Consider the following 18,762-nt stretch of genomic DNA (forward strand, 5'->3'; position numbering starts at 1 on the left):
AGAAAGCATTTAATCAAGATTAGGATAATATAGTGCCAGTTATTTACATTATTGCTAAGTATGGTGGATATGATAATGGTGTCTGGTAGAACATATCTTGAAGGAAAAATAAGTGGCAGTATATTGGGGGAAAGGAAGGAAAGAGGAATGATTGTAGGAGGGATGGTCATCCTTTTCTGTGCAGAAAGAACATATAAAGACATGAATAGATCAATGTTGTGTATAGAAGGGAATGACTTTTTTGAAGAGTAAAGGTTTTATATAATATGATAATATGAATAATCAAAGTAATATAGATATTCTAAAATATGAGAAATTAGACTTTTTTTGACTTTAGGTATAGAAAAGCTAAATTCAAATTGGCTGAAACAATAAGGAAACTTTTGTTGTTACATTGTTGTCATGAAGCTGGAAGTCCAAAAGTCTTGCAGATGTCAGATTATTTGATATAAAGCTTTGTGCTGTCCCCAGGGACAAAAGTTCTTGCCAGCTCACCATTCTGCCCCTTTTGTTGATGTTGGTGGCATCTTTAGGCTTGCTATAAGGGAATGTAGCAGTATGAGGTGTCATATTTAGCATTGTCTGAAGAAGAGGAAACTGTTCTTCCTCATTTCATCTTTAGGAATGAAGAAGCTTTTCTCACAGTTCTCTCTTACAGGCCTTCCAGGGGGCTTCCACTTATGTCTCTTTGGCCAGGATTGGGTTTCATGCCCATTTCCAACCAGTCATTTGCAGAGAGGATGGGTTAAATGAATCCATTAGGATAAAATGGATATTTAAGAGTACCACAATGACTACTCCAAGAGTGATTTGAACAGTAAGGTATGTGTGAGTGACTGAGCGTGTATGTGTGTGTATGTTTAATCAGCCTTGATGTCCACTGTGTTTCTAGGGTTAAATTTTAAGAAAATATATTTACTTTCCTAAGATTTTTGCATCTGTAGTGGATCACCTTTGAATGTCCTTATTTGTAAAAATTGATGTCTCAGCAAAAAGACATCTGGTTTGAGATAAGAATGTAAAACATGTTGGCTGATTTAAATGCCATAAACAATGTGAACTCCCAACTTTTGGGTTAAGCAATGAGAGAATTGGGAAAGTTGCAATTTATTTTTCCCCAAAATGCATGTTTTTTTTTTCTTCAAAATGCATGTTTTAAACGAACATTTCCACTATCTCCTAATTACTGAAAAAATGTATTTTATAAAAATCTCAAGTTATTTGGGGGCCTAATTAAATCTGGCAGTTGCGTTTTAAGAGTTGATAGGCTACTTACTAATCAGTAGTAAGATTAATTATTTTGTGGATGAGTATCTTTGAACATAATATTTGTAAGTATACGCTGCAAGGGGCTTTTGCCTTTTTTGGTGTTTTTCATTCTGCTCATTTAGATTTCAGACTCCTTAGATTAGGGCTCTAGTTCGCCATCTATTGGTCTGTGTTTAACACCCTTCTGCTATATTTTGTGGAATTACTATTTATGTGGAGATAACGTGTATACGTTTTTTAATCAACTGAGTTTTCTTTCCCAGGATTATAAAGAGCAAGACTAGTATCTCTTTTGGATGTGTATACAAATATGTACACATATATTAGTTTATTCTTTGTGTAATTTGTGACTTCATGATTAGCTGCTTGCTTTTGATATTTGAGAACGGAGACAATGATTGATAGTGTGACTCTAAGTACAAAAGGAAATTCATGGAAATATAAGTGTAGATGCTATAGGAGCTGGTGAGTTATTGTAACTTTGTGGGAGGACTAAAAGTGTGAGGGTGTTTTTTTGACTAGCGGAGTGACGTATACCACCGGATATTGGTTCTGGTAAGCCACAAAACAGTACTGAGCATTTCTCATCTTCCGTTTTTGCAGTAGAGCATGCCCTTTCTACCTTGCTGAATTTGATGATTTAATTGTTGGAGTCATTTTTTTCTTTATTTAAACTAAATTCTGATGAATCCCAGAGTCTCTTCTTAAAATCTCAAAGCACTAATCTTTTGGCAACTTTTTCTTTGGTTTTAAAGGGTGGTGGAATTATATTTGTGTGACGCGTTGCATTATATTGCTTTTTTTGATCTAGAAAAGGTTTCATTATTCTAAGGCCTTATTTTGAGAGAGGAATAAAATACTTTGTCGACAAACTGGCCATGAAAAATTAGGTAAAATGCCACCACTTTAAACCAACTCGGGTTGGAAAGTGGGAAGTTTGCTTTTTGTTGTGAGATTTGGGTTTCTCTGTGGAGTTCTTTGTTAAACTTTTAGCATAGCAGTGAACTTCCTTTTGGTGGCGACAGGAAGCATAAATACTCATTGTGTAATGACATTTGCCTGCTTTGGCGGATCTGCCAAGCCATGACACCCAAAACAAGACGCGTGCTTCTTAAGGAAAACTACAGTTCCCAGCGGGCCCGGCGCGGGTGGGCCATCACTTCCCCTCTCGCTCCCGTCTGTCCCTTCCCGGGCTGGCCGGGCGCGGGCCCAGGCCTGCGCTTGCGCAATGACGACGTGCGCCTTTTTTTTTTTTTTTTTTTTTTTTTTTTTCCACCCTGGCGGCTGCGGAGCGCTGCGCCGGGGCTAGTGCCCAGGCGTGCTGCAGTGTACGGAGGCAGTCGGCTAGGACAAAGGGCGGCAGAAAGCGCTTCACTGGTCAGGGAGCTTCCTGCCCGATTCAGCGCGCACTTAGCCCTGGGATAGTGTGGCACCGGCGGCATTAGCCTGTTTACTACACAGTGCAAACAGTTCCTCGCTCACGTCCTCTTGCTCCGCCGCGCCTGCCCGCCTTGCCCCCTCATAGCCGGCGCGCGGCCCCGCCAGCCCCAGCGCGGAGGGAATGTGACGGCGTCAGTGCCTCAGGTTAGCCTCACCTCGGCCGGAGCGAGGGCCTGTTCCCGCCTGCTCCCGCCTGCCGCAGTGCCGCGTGCAGTCGCCGCACGTCTGGGAGCCGCTGGGTCCCGGCGCCGCGGCCTCCGCAGATGGAGGTGCAGAAACAGCGGCCGCGGCGAGGAGCCATGACTGAGGCGGCGGCGGCGGCGGCGGCCGCGCCTCCTGGCGGCCCGCGGGGGCGGCGCGGCGGGCGCCCCCTGGCGGCGCGCCGGGGCGGAGCGGCCCTTCGCCGCCGCAGCCGCAGCCGGCGGAGGCGCTGCTGTCCCTCCTCCCCGTGTCCCCGGCGCTCGCCCGCTCGCTCGCTCGCTCCATTCTCCCTCCGCTTCAGATTAAAGGGGGGGAGGGAAAAGGAGCTCGGCCGCCATTTTCCCAGTGCCGCCGCCACCGCCGCCACCGCTCGCCGAGCCGGCGGGAGAACCGAGCACCGTAGCGAAGCCGACTCGTCTCGCCGCGGCGGCGCGGGGGGCGGCCGGAGCGCGCTCCCCGGCCGGGAAGAGGCGTGCGGGGGTGGCGGCCGGGGTGCGGGCTCGGGCTGCAGACGGCGGCGCTTGTTTGTGCGGGGCGGGGGGGCGGCTTCACCCTCTGCCCCCGCCCGCCGGCTCCCCCGGCCGGGCTGCGGTCCCCGGCCGTGCCCAGGCCCCGCCGGAGCCGAGGAAGGCCGGAGAAGGGGCCCGAAAGAGAAGAAAAAGCGGCCGCTCCCCGCCGCCGCCGCCTTCCCCTCCCCCTCCGCCTCGTCCCCCCCCGCCCGGAAAGTCAGGGCGGCTCCGGGCGCCGGGGGGGAGGAGAGCGGCGGGCCCGGGCCAGAGCCGCCGCCGCGCGCCCCCGCCTGCCGCCGCCGGCCCTCGGCGCCCAGGCCGGGGGCTGTTTGCAAACTGCGCCCATTTTGTGGGGCTGAATCCGCCCGGGCAACGCTCCTCCATCACGTGGTAGGTGCTGCTGCTGCTGCTCCTCTCCTCCTCCTCCTCCCGCTGCCCTTTCTCCTTCTCCTCGCTCTCCCTGTGGCTCCCATTTCTCTCTCTCTTTGTTAGTTGTAACTAGAAAGGCAGGGCAGGGCAGGAAAAATCCCCGGAACTTTAAATGGCCTCTCCGGGCTTCCCCGCTGCGGGTCCGGGGCTGGGAGTCGCCCCAAGGGCGGGGGTGTGCGGGGGCCCTTCCCCACCAGCTGCCGCCTCGTTCGCCAGCTTTTCCTTTGGCGTTCTATTTAAAAATGCGGCCTTAAGAACACGATTTATTCCCGTAAAAAAAACCCCAAACAAACTCTGGCTCTCGCCTTGAACTTCTCTTGACTGCAGAAGGCCTTTCTCTGCTCGAAACACATCTTGCGCGTTTCACGGTGTGTATCACAACTCTGATTGTTAAGTCAGATGGTTATTTGTTTCATGTATTTATTATTTTTGTTGCCTGTATATTGAGGTCACTTACATTTTCAGATCTAGTCTCCCTCAGGCGGACGTGTTTGTTTGTTTTTTAAAAAAACTGAAGAGGAAGAGGCATTTATTTGCTTTTAAGTGAGTTTGGGGGGCCTGTTTTCCGGCTGTCTTTTGATTCTTCAGCAAATAGTTCGATTGTTTTCCATACGATAAACAACGTTACCCTCCTGTTTTACTCAAAAATCCTTTTGTTTTCCATTGTCGGGATCCCAGTGTGGTTTTTTTTGGAGAAACACGTTACTTAACTATTGCTTATTGATTGCCTTAGGGGGAGAAGGGGTGACATGATGGCGCCACTTTAAATTGCTCTTTCCTCCTCTGCTTTTTCCTCTTTATTTTGGAGGCCACTGGAGCACTTTTCGTTATTTGTTAATAAAACTGTATTTGAGAGTGTTAACAATACAACTGGTAGGGCTAGAGTTTGGTACTTGAAGGGCCGGGAGACCCAGATCCCGAGGTGCCCAAAGTTCCGAGAAACCTCCCTAGTCCTCCTGCCTCGCCTCCCTCCCCTCCATTCACAATCCTGGTGTTGCCATCTCCTTTGTCACGTGGCTAGCAATCATTGTGTTTTTTTTGTTTGTTTTGGGGTGTGTGTTTATATTTTTAAATTGTAGCCCAGAAGAACCTACCCCTTCTCCATTGGGGAGATAAAACACTTCAGTTGTTTTACTTTGAGAGAAGAATATTTATAATAAATGATAAAATTACATAATCTTTGCCTTGCATAATCAGTATATAGTTATAGATTGTTACTGAACTTTGTCTCTAAAGCACTTTCGAGTATGGAAAGTAGTAGGTTGGAATATGTTTTGCGTTCCTTAGAATAGTCTGTAGTTTTGATTTTTCCCAGCTCCTTGGGTCTTTTAAGTACCACTGTTTACAAAGGCTTAAGTGGGTGTGTTTTCCCCTCCCCCCTTTTATACGCTATACTTGGTTCCTTTTCTAATAAAAACTGCCCTGACCAATTTAGAAATTTTCAGTTGTCTGCAGGCATTGTCAGTTAAAACTATTTTTCTTTTCTCCTAACAGCAGGGAATACTTTCGAGTAATTGTTTTCCACCTAGAGGTATTTCATTGTTTCTGTTGCATTTTTGATCCAGAGAATTTTTGCTTTTAGTCCTTAAGGTTTAGAAGAATGTTGTTTCATTATGTTTCTTCATATCAATTTTTCTAATAATTGGACAAATTCCTATGTTATAAAAGTACCAAGTACATTTTTCTCTTGTTTTATTATAGATTACTGGCCACTTACCCAATTTAAAAAAGTCTGCTGTGAGTTAGTAAACATATTAGAAAAGTAAAAATGAAATGTAATTGATTCTTAAGTTTGCATTGATTCATTTCCTCTTATGTATATTTTTAATGGTTTGGGCCATTTTCTTTGCTCACAGTTACATCATGTCATGTGATATGTACGGTGTGATGTGTAGTTCTAAAAATAAGGCAAGGTAAAAATGCTCATCCCTTGGGAATTTAAAAAATGTGTTATATGTGGGGTAACTGTCCTCAGTCATGGAATTTTGATTTCGATTTCCGCTATGTTTATCCAACAAACTATGCAATTTCTTTGGCCTTTTCCATATTTGATGTATTACTAATCTCATGATTTGAGGTGGTTAACTTTTTATTTCTCAAGTATGTACTACTTCCAGGGAAACGTTAGATGTGACAAAGATTCTTAATATCTGTATTGTAGTGAATGAAGGTGGTTTCTGATGACTGCTACATTTAAGTAAATATAAAATAACCATTTTGACTTGTGGCTGTAGACAATTAAGAAAGTGATCAATTAATTACAGTTTTGAGGTAAGGCAGGGTTTTTGGTCCCTTGACTTACATGAATCTGTTGAATGAAGTATTTAGAAGTGCCCCTGCATCTTTCCTGAAAGTTTTATCCAGAGCATTAGTATTTGACTTCTGTGCTTTACCAAAGTGAGATGTTAAATTTTTGCCTGATTTTCTTTATTCCTGCCTACACATGTTATTTCTGTGGTTAAACCTGCAGAACATTCTTTGATTGTTAGACTTATTATTATCCCGCTGAGGAAAATTCTGGAAGCTGGAAAATGAGTAAGCCTTGTTCGCTTTTGAGCTTTTATCAAGGTGAGAAGAAAGGAAAATACCCTCATTTTTATCTTCTTCAAACACTGCCAATACTCTTCCCTTCTTTAGTAATGATGCACTGTAACCAGTGTCTCTGTCTTATTGGGTTGACCACAGATTTTAATTGTATTTTAAGGTGAATAACAAGTTTTAGATTTGTTCTGTTTGACATAACCTGAGTTATGTAATCTGTAAACATAGGGCCATTATAGGTGGTGATGCCGGTTTGAGGAGGTATTTTAGCATTGAGTGGTATAAAGCTTAGTTGTCTTGCTTGGAAAAACAATTTTAAAATGTAAAAAACATGCTAGTCCATATTGGATCTTCTAAACAGTTATTGAAAAGCCTTTGTTTAAAGAGTACTGCTTATTCCTCTTATATTTATTTAGTCAGCTTCCTTGGGCTGGGGGTGGGGGGTGGTAGGGGTTATTTTTTCTTCTTGGTGAGGCCATTAAAATAAAGAAACTAAGTGACTTCCTTCCTGAAGAGAGAGAGCGAGATTGATTTTTAAAAATTGATTCCCTCCACCCCCCCACCCCCCAAGGATCTGTCCCGAGTTTGGAAAGGAGGGAATGATGCATACATATTAAGTATGTGGTCTTTGGTGGATTGCCCCAGAACAAATCTCATCATTGAGTGGTTTATTTAGAGTTTTCAGGTACCTTTTACCACCCTCTTTCTCTATTTTAAATAAGTTTCTGCCTTGATTGGTTAGACTGTTCTATGTCTCAGGAAGCATATTTTAGTTTTGTGCCCTTTTACTTGATCACTTTATGAAGTAGTACAGTGCAGGTGTCTCAAATAAAATGGCCCGAACACCTGGCCTGCCTACTGTGTCAGTGCAAAGAGTACTTGGACCATGTCCTTTCCCTAAAATAGGGCTTTAAATACTTTCTGGAAATCTAAATTCAGACTAGTTTTTGAGTCTTCATGATGCATTCTGAAGATGTATGTTTGAATTATAGTTTCTATCCTAATAAATGCTTATTAGCCTCTGGGCATACTAAAAGTTGTACAAAAATACTCCTCCGAGTGCAATAATTCATAACTCAAAATAAGACTTTTTCATCAGTACTTCCTAGTCCCTTGAATGTGAGATCAAAACTCAGTGAACCACAATAATGGTTAGAAAAGACAGTATGAATTAGAGAAGAAAAATATCCCACTGTAACGGAGGTCACCAACTCAGTTTTGAAGGCCACAAGAAGGGGTAGAAGGTAAGTGGTATTCTTAGGTGTTACTTGTAGATTGTGGGTCATAGGAAAAAGACGTTATGTGTAGAAGAGTCATTCATTGTTAGTCCAGTTATCATTTGTTCCTCCGTTACGCCATATGCTTGTCTTTTACAAGGTAGGGTAAAATTTATAGAAGAAAATAAGCCAGTTGTGATTTTTCCAAAAAGAACTGAAATAAGTGCTTTTTGTGTGTTAACCTTCATCATCATGTCTTTGATAGAATGAAGGCGAAGCTAAAAATGCAGAGTTTGGGGAAACCAACGTCAGTCTAGAGAGCAAAACTCATGTGCATGAATGTAAAACAAGCTTGGGTAGTCTGAAAGAAACTTAAAGATCGTCTATGAAGATTTAAAATTTTTATGCCAAGAGGCCTTTCAACATGGAAACGTTTAAATTCTTGTTCTTTTGGTGGGTAGCAGTGTCCGACAAATAGCAGCTGTTTAATAAATGTTACCTTCTGCAAGCCTTGCTTTTCCAAGATTTTAAGCTAGTTCCATAAGATTTTAACATTTGAATGCCTGACCCTACTAGAGAGTTGTTTAGCTGAGAATTACTTAGCTATACATTTTATTGTTGTTGATTGCAAACTTGCTCTTTTTTTCTCCAGTTGTAATTTTTTTAGAATTACGTTTATCCCCTCCCCCCCCCCCCCCCCAAGCTTTTGAGTGTCAGGAAATGTAAGGTGGAGGTAAATTCAGTGCAGTTTTATCTAAATGTTATCAAAAACTCTGGTTCTTGTTACTTGAACAGGAATCCCAAATGAGACCTCATTCTGAATTTTAAGTACAGCATATCCTGCCCTTGTTTGGAAAATGTTGCTTGAGTGGTGTCAAACTTAATAGAGTCCCTCACCTTTTAATTTCTATTTTAAAAGGGAGCAGCTTAAGGTTAAATTCAATTGGAGGGCAAGTGTTGAATAAAAGAGATGAATAACAATTTTGTTGTTAGGATATTAAACCAAAAATTGGTAAAAACTGATAACCTAAGCTTTCTCTTGCTACTTGTTATTTGGCCTTTGTGACTGCTTATTAGCACCTCCATCAGAGAGTGTGAAGGGATAAAGGTGAAAGCTAATTAGTTTAGTTTCTGATGTTTGCTAGTAGAGAGGGTTTGTAGAAATACTAGTTAAGTTGAACTGTCAGGGAAGTTTCATTAAACTGTCCATATATTACCATGGAGAACTGAGGATGTTTGAAGACCTCAACCATATATCAGAAAAATTGGACTGCTGTTTTTTTGCAGTTACTGATTTACTGCTTACCTCTTAGTTTTCCCTTTGGCCTCCCAAGGGAATGAAAAAAAGGATGTTAGTATTTATTAACTTTCAACATTTTCCTGGCACTGGAAAAGTTAATTTTTTTTTATCATTAATTCAAAACTCTTAAGAGATAAAGGTAGGTTTCAATGAGATCCTTAGAATTTGATCAAGAACCACTCCCTCCCCAAATCATCTATTTGCTTTTGAATTGCTTGAACCCTTCAAGCAGTGTCTGGTTTTCGGATTGGTCAGAAACATTTGTATTATAGAGTTTGTTAGAAAGAAATGACATATAAAAAAAAAAAAAAAGAAAGAAATGAGATAAAAATACGTTTTTCTTTCTTTTGTGAGCTAGATTGGTAGGAAATTCGACTTCAAACGATAGGGTAGAATAGGATAAATGCCGATAAATATTTTGATACATAGTCACCTTTTGAAACAATTTTCTGTTTATATGTTTTTAAATACAAATGGAATTAAACTTGTCATGTGGCTTTTTTTTCATGTAGCTATATCTTAGATATGTTTCAAATTAACATGCAGTTCTCTTTAAAAAGCTGATAGTATTCTAGTGTGTCTTTAAGTTTAGGGTTTTTTTTTTTTTCTCTTATTACAATTCTTCAGTAAAAGAATTTTGCATATTTCTTTATCTATGAGAGTATTTCTGTTGGATAGGTTCCTAGAAATGCAGTTACTAGGTAAATGGCTTAATTCCTGGGTAATTGCATTAAAAATTTTTATAGATACTGATTTCAAAAGACTTCTGTAACCAAATTTAATAGTTTAAAAAGTACATTTAAAAAGTTTACCTACCAGTCTGAGTGCAAGTGCTTGGATTGTAAAATAACTGGAACTTGAGGTAGATGAAGTCTGTCCTGGATTCAGTTGATGCCTGCTTCTCCTTAGCTTGTTACCACTTTATGATCAGACATCCCCACTAACTTCATAAATCTCCATTTGATGCATTCAACATATAATGCTCAGATTACCTAACGTGTATTGGTCTTCTTTCTGCCAGGCATGGTGCTACATGTAGTGGATAGAGATTAAACGAGCCATAACCCTCCCTCTAACCCGTGTCTGTCTGTCTGTCTGTCTGTCTTCCTTCCTTCCTTCCTTCCTTTTCTTTTTCTTTTCTTTTCTTTTCTTTTCTTTTCTTTTCTTTTCTTTTCTTTCTTTTCTTTTCTTTTCTTTTCTTTTCTTTCTTTCTTTCTTTCTTTTTCTTTTTTTTTTTTTAAGAAGTATATAATCTAGGGAAAGAGGGGACAGACAAGACTGGGAATTTTATATTACATTATGAGTTGTTGCCCAGGGTGTCATGGAGGTGCATATAAGACGCTAGAGAGGGAGGGACCCTTAACCAACCTAAAATGAGCGGAGAATACTTGAAAGAGCATGTGATCTTGGAGCTGAACCTGGAAAAGAAAGAGGAGTGTGAGCAAAGGTGCAAGGGCATGGAAGGTGCCTGAAACTATAAATAAGATTCAGGTGGCTGGAGTAGGGACAGATTGGAGATGAGGCTGAGTGTAAAAAGGGGCCAGGTATATGCTCGTGGGGAATTTGTATTCATCCTTACCCTGGAGTCACTGAAGGATTTTTAAGAGCAGCACAGTATGGTTACTTTTATATTCTCTTTCTCCTTCCTTTCTAATAATCATTTTGGTAGTGGATGCTAGATTGGAAGGCTTGCTGAGACAGGAAGAAAGAACAGTTGGGAGATTATTACTGCTTGAATTACTGTAGGACATAATGAGGCTCTGAACTAAGGGAGTGGCATTAAAGATGGAATGAATTTGCCTATCATTCTACGTATTGTCCCCTCCCTATTCAGTCTTCAAAATTCAGTCAGAATGTCCTCTCTTCCTGGAAGCCTTTCCTTCCTTGACCCCTTCAGGCAAACCGGAGTGTTTTATCGTCTGGGCTTACCTTTACATCTACTTTCTATCCTTTTATCTTTAGCATTAATGAAATTGCTCCTGTAATCTTTTTATTATGTGTATTTGGCATTAGTATATGTTTAAATGAGATATCTGTGATAGATGGTGAATCAGTAGTTGGGATTAGTATTCACTCACTTGGGGAATGTTGAATGGTAGCAGTAGGTAGGTTTTAGATTTGGTATTGGGGTCAGGGAATGGGTTTGGATATGGAATGCTTGAAGTAGCTCTATGAGTTATGTTGGACCTTACTTATTTAGGTTTTAACTTAGGTAGTGCTGCCTATGGGAAGCCTTTTATGAGCCTATTGACTCTGCTTGTGTGAAGGCCCCTTAATGTGGCTCCCTGGGATTCCTTGGTCAGAACAGAGTGTCTGTCTTGGGTGGTCCTTGTCATCCTTATAGTCACTTAGTGACAATGATTTGAATATTGTAGGCATTTTCATAAAATGTTTATTGGAGCTTTCAGTTAGTATTCCCTCCCTGACTTTAAAGACTAAAATTCAAAGTCTGGTGTCTAGCAATTAAGGCCCTCCCCGTTTAAACCTATCCTTCCAATTATTTATGATAGTAGTTAAAAGCATGGTCTTTAGAACTAGAGATTTGTTTGCTCTTGGGCACATTCCTTGACTTTTGAGCATCAGGGTCCCTCATCTATAAAGTGAGAATAAGAGTATTTGTTTTATAATGTTGTGAGGATTAAATGAGAGCATATGTATAAAATAGTACAATGATCTAGTAAAAGGTCAGTTAATGTTAGTAAACAGCAGTTATAATAATAACCTATTCTCCAGTCAAAGCTATGTTTCTCTTAGTAATTATAAACCATATTCAGTTATAAGAAGCCCTGTTGGCTTGGGAACATGTCAGGGACTAAGGTGGTGTGCAGTCCACATAAGTTCATTTTATAATACAAATTTTGCCTCCTATTCTCTATTGTATTCCGTAACAAAACATTTGTTTCCACCTAAAAGAAATACTTTACAGTGTGTCCTGTTATGTAGCTTTTAATACTTAATCAGAGATCACTACATAGCTGCATTCTTTCTCTCTTCCACTTGAGAAGCTGTACATGTACCACTTGGTTCATCCAAGGTGTTTTGTAGATCATCTCAAATCCTTTCCCATTATTTCGAGTGTGTTAATTTCTTGGTAACTGTCTTCAACTTTCTCTGCGTAGCAAAATGTTATAGTTGTCTCTTGACTACTCTAGCCCAGTCAGTAAGTGGCCACAGTGCTTACTGTGTTCTAAGCTTTAGATAAAGTTAGTGACGAGCAGAAGGATGCTAAGGAACTTTGCCATTGTGAAAATAGAATTCATAAATTGACAATTGGGTAACATTCAGATAATCTGAATTGAATGATGGTGACTTTAAGCACATCGTACAGTTTAAGCAGGAAGAGAGTGATGTGAATCTAAACCCTTTGGAAAAGGTTTTGTGGAAATGCTATGTATTGAAATACTAAATTTTGGGCCTAAAGGTTAGAAGGGTCTTCCAGATAGAAGCAGCAGCCTAGGCAAAGATTATGGAGTTTGGAATAAGGGGGGGGGGTAGTGCCAAGTCCCCTCCACCTGATCTACTTGCTGTGATACTGTGTTAAATTTCATCTTGGAGAATTTGGATTACAAAGGCAGGAGGAGCTATTCCAGAGTAGAGAAATGAGGTAATAAAAAGGTATGAACCAGATTGAAGGACCAAGGCTGTCATAACGTAGATGTGAGTTAATGAGGCCCTGGCCTGGGTTTGGGTTGATCGTGTTAGGAATAGAGAGGATATACCAAACCCAAATAGCTTTATGAGAAATAAATGAAAGGATTTCATCAAGAAGAAGATTGAGTTATGAAGGAAAAGAGACTCTTCTGTCTTCAAGAGCTTTCACATTTTGTTTGTGTCATTGGCCCTTCTGCAGACTTTAGCCCTTTCCAGTTTCTGGGTTTAAGTTTGGAGGAAAGTCAGCAAGCTGATTCTGCTGTGATAGCCACCTTAGTTGTGCTCCTTATTGCACCCTGTCTGGATTATTGCAGCAGCTACATAAGTGCTCTTTGCCTTTTTGCTTTATTTTAATCCGTCCTGTTCACTTGATCTCTAGAGCACAGTTCTGATGTGTCACTCCTTATTTGAAAAACCTTTAATGACTTTCTGCTGCCTTTAAGTGTGAGTAAAGGCTGGCTATTCAAGGTTGTCCATTAATGATCTGGCTTCAAACTGCCTTTCCACTTTTTTCTGTACTATTTCCTCCATTAAAATATGCTTTATATTTCAAGCAAATTGATCATTTCTTTTAACCTCCAGGATGTCCTATGTTTTCCCACAGCCTTACCTTTTCCCAATGCCATTTCCTTTCACTAGAATGCCACATTACCATTCTCTTGACTTAGCCTTTTGCATGATGACATTTTAGCTAATGTTCTAGTTTCAGTTGAAATGTTGACAACCAGTGTTCCCTAGTCACCTTTCCTCCTCCTATTTCCTTTGTGCAGAGTGAGGAAGAGGCTAGTAGAAGCCACAGTATGGGCAAACTTTTCTTCCCCGTCTGATTTGTGCTTCTGTTTGCAGTGGAAATGTGTGGTTTTGTTGGCCAGCCAAATGGCCAAACCCCTCCCCTTGGGTCTTTGCAGCTTATCAACGTTTTTGCAAGGTGGATGCTGTCAGATTGTTCTTGTGTGCCTGGAGTCCTGCCTTGGGACTTTAAAGGAATAAAGCAAAAGTTTTCATTTGTAGGTGTGGAGTTAGTTCTGACTTGAAGTATCTGAAGCAGCTGGATAGATTTTGCTTTCTGGAAAGAATACATCTGTGTGGACAGTAGATTAAAAAAAAAAAAAGAATGCATCTATATGTATCAAGTTTGTCTCTAGGCAGTGGTTTTCTATTGGAACGTGTGATTTTGCCCCCTAGGGGACATCTGACATGTCTGGAGGCAATTTTGGTTGTCATAACTGGTATAAGGGCACCACTGGCATCTAGTGGGTGGAGCCAGGGATACTACTAAAAACCCTACAACACACGGAAGAGGCCCCTCCCCCCACCACAAAATTATTTGGCATAAGATGGTAATAGTGCTGGGATTGAGAAATTGCCCTAGGGGTATATTTTTGTTTCCCAAGTGCTATATTGCAGTTTAGACTAATAGAATCATAAGCATAGGAAGAGACCCTGAATGTCACATATTTCAACTTTATCCCAACTTGTATCCCTCAGAATAGTATTCTGCAAGATACTATTAGATCTAATGGGGGGGGGGGTATTTATTTGATTTGGTAAAGGCAAACATTTTGATTATTCAGTCTGATGAAGTGCATTGTGAATCTCTACCAGGACAGTTTTCCCCAAATGTGTTTGCCTGCTGAACCCATCTGACATCTTCCAGTCCCCAAAATGCTTTCTTGGAACTGGGAGGAAAACCACTAATACCTAGCTCAATCTTTTATAGCCCCCCCCTCTTTTTTGGGAGGGTATCTTCAAGTTTACTGCAGAATCTTAATGTCAGTGACAACAGATACATTAGCTCATCTGTATTTGTCAGATTGTGGTTTATTAGATGGGCTACAAATTGGGATATTTTAGTTTTCTGTATTCTGAATGTACAGTACAACTTTATAGTCTATCTTTACTAGTAAATTGGAAGTTATAATCCCAGCCTGAAACCTACTGCCCAGGTTGTTATGAGGATTAATAAGTTAATTATAGCTTTTAATGCTTTGTATTCTTTGGAGAAAGGTTATTTATCATAAGCTGTTCTGTTTTTGTAAAACTGCTTAAGTTTGAGAGTCTTTCTCTGCTTTAAATTGTGGAGTGAAGCTTTTGGGACTCAAGTGGGATGGGAATCATTGCTTTAATCAACATTTTGCTCAGTATGTTAAATTTATGAAAGTTACCATGATATTTTACCTTATTCAAGTTTTTTGGTTCTTTAAGAGTTTGCATTATTTTCTTTTTGCATCTTTTCCTTCTGTTTTCCAGGTAATATGTGTTTATGATGGAGACATATATGCTAGAAAACAAAAAACAAAAGAACCTTACCACCTACTTTTTTTAAAACAAAAATTGAGTCCACAGTATACGTTTTGTTTTTTTAATACCTTTTTATTTTTGAAAATTATTATTTTTTTAAAGGTTTTATTTATTCATGAGAGACACACAGAGAGACAGAGACACAGGCAGAGGGAGAAATAGGTTCCCTGTGGGGAGCCCAGTGCAGGACTCGATCCCAGGACCCCGAAATCATGCCCTGAGCAGAAGGCAGATGCGTGACCACTGAGCCACCCAGGTGTCCCAACACTTATTTTTTTATTTAACAGTGGAGCAAGCACTTTTTCAAGTCACTAAATATAGTTTTACATTGTTATTATTTATGGTTGCATAGTATTCCATTGTATGGCTATTGCATAATTTAAGTGAATTGTTTGGCATTTGGTTTCCTTTCTTTTTATTGTAAGCATTATGAAGTATTAAATATTAAAAGTAAATCTAGGGACACCTGGGTGCCTCAGTTAGTTAAGCATCCTACTCTTTGGTTTCAGCTCAGGTCACAATCTCAGTGAGATCAAGCCCCCCCTGATCAAGAGATCAGGCTCCACGCCCAGCAGAATTCTCTTCTCTCCTTCTCCACCCCTCCTTTGTGTTCTAGCTCTCTTTCTCTAAAAAAAAAAAAAAAAAAAAAAAAAAAAGTAAATCTAAACATATAACAAAAATTGAAGAAAAGTCCTAAGCTTTGGTAGTTTATAGCAGTTATAGCTAATATTGAGTGCTAACTAGATTTGCCATGTCCATTTTTATGTGCATGGGTCCTCAAGTAACTGGCTTTAGGGAATTATTTGCTTTAAATTTTTCCTGTGCATTAAGAAGTCTTACTGAAATTTATTTATTCCTTTTATATTTGCTCTTTGTCTATAGGTTATAACAATAGACAAATAATGAGTGTTTGTGTCAGGCACTAGGCTAAGTAATTGAAAGTATTTTATTTAATCATCAGGCAAGCAGCCTTGTCATTTGCAGAAGGCTGTCATTTGCATATGAGGAAATTGAGGAACAGCATAATTAAATTTAAATGAGGGTAGAGCCAGAATGAAGCCAGACCTGTTCCCCTTACTTCAGCAAAGTGAATGCCTTTGGGGGCAATATTGAATGGCATAGTATTTCAAGTCCGTAAAGGGGAAGGATGGAGATTTCAATCTTTTTTTTTTTTTTTTTAACAGTATTGTTTTGATATAGAGAGATAAAGATTTTGAAGTTAGGAATGGATTTCTTCTGAAGAGGTTGCTTTTCCCCGCTTTTCTCCTTTTCACCCTCCCTTATTTAGATGATTGTTTTAGTAACTACTCTTTGCAGTGCATCCTGTGGGGATATTGAGACCAAGGAGAGCGTGTATAAACAAAATAAACTTTTGCCTTTGAGATGTACGTGATTAATGTCAAGTTCACAGATGTAGTTTCAGAGGGTCAGAGAAATCTTGAAAGAGTTGGGATTTGAGCCAGCAGATTTTTCTTTAAGTTGTGAACTTTAAGGAATTGTATAATTCTAAAATAACTTTGGAATGTTTACGGCTTAAGTACTTTCTGTGGTGTGATGTTAATTATGACCTTCTTTATGTGTGCTGGGTGAGCCGGGATTTTCCTAAGTTTTGTGTAAGCTATGTAACATCTGTGTCCTTGCCTGGGTCCCCACGGGGAGGCTGTTTCCTGCCATGGCTGAGACTTACTGCAGAGCTCTGGGTTAGTAGGCTACAACTACTCTTCTCACATGTTGTATTGATGATCTTATACTGATAACTTGCCTTTCTTCATTGTAAGTATCAACTATGTATTGATGTCATTTCAAAAGAGAAGATGGAATTGATGGGAAAGACTTGATAGTGATTTTTTGTTTGTGGGAGAAAATCCTTTGCATGTTATAAAACCAACTCAGCATATTTTGAACAAATAACATTGGTTCATTTGCCATTTGGTCTGTAGCTCAACTGTTTTCCCTTAAGCCACCCAGGTTTCCCTGTAGCTCAACTGTTTATACTATTATTAGGAATTATTACTAAATTTAAAATCAAGTTGGGAAAGTAGACATAGAACAGTTTATGACACGTAAAATGCCATATGCCAGAAAAGTCCATAAGGATGAATCTCTGAACGCCCTAGAAGATCTAATTATTTCATAGGATATTCATTAAAATACAATCTTAGAACAAGAAACTTTTGGGGCAGCCTGGATGGCTCAGCGGTTTAGTGCCGCCTTCAGCCCAGGGCCTAATCCTGGAGACCCCGGGTCGAGTCCTGTCAGGCTCCCTGCATAGAGCCTGCTTCTCCCTCTGCCTGTGTCTCTGCCTGAGCGTGTCTCTCTCTCTCTCTCTCTCTCTCTCTCTCGAATAATTAAATAAAATCTTTATAAAAAAAAGAAACTTTTAGCAAATTATATTGGAATAGACAAATTTGACTTTGAACTGTACTGGTATTTGTATGGATGGTTTTCTCATTTACTTAAATATTTCAATATTAGGAATTTTTTTTTAATATTAGTAATTTGAATTACTGTGCTTTAAAGAATCTTAGTGTATTCCTGTAGGGCTTGTCTTCCTATGTTGGTATTGATATGGAGATTAAAATGTTTAACCAAATTGGAAGTTGCCTTTCTCTTTTTTTTTTTGACTGGGGAGGAGGTTGCATTAGTTCAGTGATTTCACAAATTTTTTGGTCTGGAGGCTCCTTTTTTACTCTTAGGAAATGTTGAGAACCACAAAAAACTTTACTGGGTTATTATCAATGGTTGGTGTACTAGAAATTTCGGGAAATTTTAAAAATAATTATTTACTAACTCATTTTAAAATGACAAACCCATTACATATTATGAAAAAATAACTTTTTACCATAACAGAAAAATTTAGTAAATGGTACCGTTATACGTTTTTGCAAATCTTTTTAATGTCTGGCTATATGGGCAAATTCTCATCTCTGCTTCAGCATACATTCTGTTGTGGTAGGTTGTTTTGGTTGAAGTATATAAAGAAAATCTGGCCTGACATAGATAGATAGTTGGAAAATAGAAGAATATTTTAATGGGCTTTTCAGATAAGTTGGGTATTCTTTGACGCTAAAACTCATACTTGACAAGTAGTAGTTTTATAAAGGTTAGTTGCACTGTGGAATCTAAAACCACGTTACTCATTTTTTTTTTTTTTTTTTTTTTTTTACTCTTCTACGTTAAAATCCATTGGTATTTTTTGCATTTGCTTTTACCCATGTGTGAGTTTCTAACATACATTGGTAATTTGGTCATTCACTGGGTTATACAATTCTTCGGTTGTTGATACATTTCATTATATTGCAGCAAAAATTCACATTCATTGATATTAGAAGTAATCTGTTTAATCAGAAACAAGATTTGTAAGTATTGGGGAAATGTTCAAGCTCATGGCGGATACCAGTTTTCAAAATATTTACTTTTGCTTGAAAACTCAGATTTTATCATTGGCAACAAACATCAGTGGTTTTTCTTGAAGTGACAGGTTCACTTTGTTCATTTTTGAGAAAATATCTACTTACAACTTAAGTCTGAATAACCATATTTTTCTGCCAAGTAAAAATAGTGTTCTTTGAAAAATGCTTCCAGTTCAGTTTGCAACTCAGTTTTGTAGTGCTTTTTCTCAGACCTTAAAGCAGCAGAAGTTGCTTTCTGTGCACTTTTCCTTTTATCACACAGTATTTAAAAATGTATACTAAAATATATATATATATATTCAAGTTTGGAGACTTATTAAGATTCATAATTTCATCAAAGACATTGTTTGGTGGAATGGACTTTCCTTTTTTTTTTTTTTTTTTTAAACTAAATGAGTAGAGAATATAATGACCAGTGACTGTCAGTACAATTTGGTGCCTCTGTGTTGTTTTATGGTAAGGTACCAACAGTTTTGCTTAGCCTTAGTTTT

General features: G+C 39.5%; 1 protein-coding gene and 1 long non-coding RNA gene across 12 annotated transcripts in view; one reads left to right on the forward strand and one right to left on the reverse strand.

Moving 5' to 3' along the window:
- The window catches only part of LOC140597717 (uncharacterized), a 29,907-nt gene extending 26,844 nt beyond the window's left edge, over window positions 1-3,063 (reverse strand). The window contains exon 1 of the long non-coding RNA XR_011999576.1: window positions 2,865-3,063. This is a non-coding gene — a long non-coding RNA (uncharacterized lncRNA). The remainder of the gene's footprint in view (window positions 1-2,864) is intronic.
- KANSL1 (KAT8 regulatory NSL complex subunit 1) overlaps window positions 1-18,762 on the forward strand; it is a 188,873-nt gene that overhangs the window by 28,026 nt on the left and 142,085 nt on the right. The window contains exon 1 of one of the 11 annotated variants that reach the window (XM_025999519.2): window positions 3,640-3,809. The exons of 7 other annotated variants lie outside the window; for them this stretch is intronic. The gene's annotated coding sequence lies outside the window, so the exon portion shown is untranslated. Of the gene's footprint in view, window positions 1-3,639; window positions 3,810-18,762 lie in introns of those variants that run through there. 3 more of the 11 variants (XM_025999525.2, XM_025999524.2, XM_072746937.1) reach the window with 3 other exon arrangements.

Source organism: Vulpes vulpes, chromosome 2 (genome assembly GCF_048418805.1).
Source record: "Vulpes vulpes isolate BD-2025 chromosome 2, VulVul3, whole genome shotgun sequence".
NCBI lineage: Eukaryota > Metazoa > Chordata > Mammalia > Carnivora > Canidae > Vulpes > Vulpes vulpes.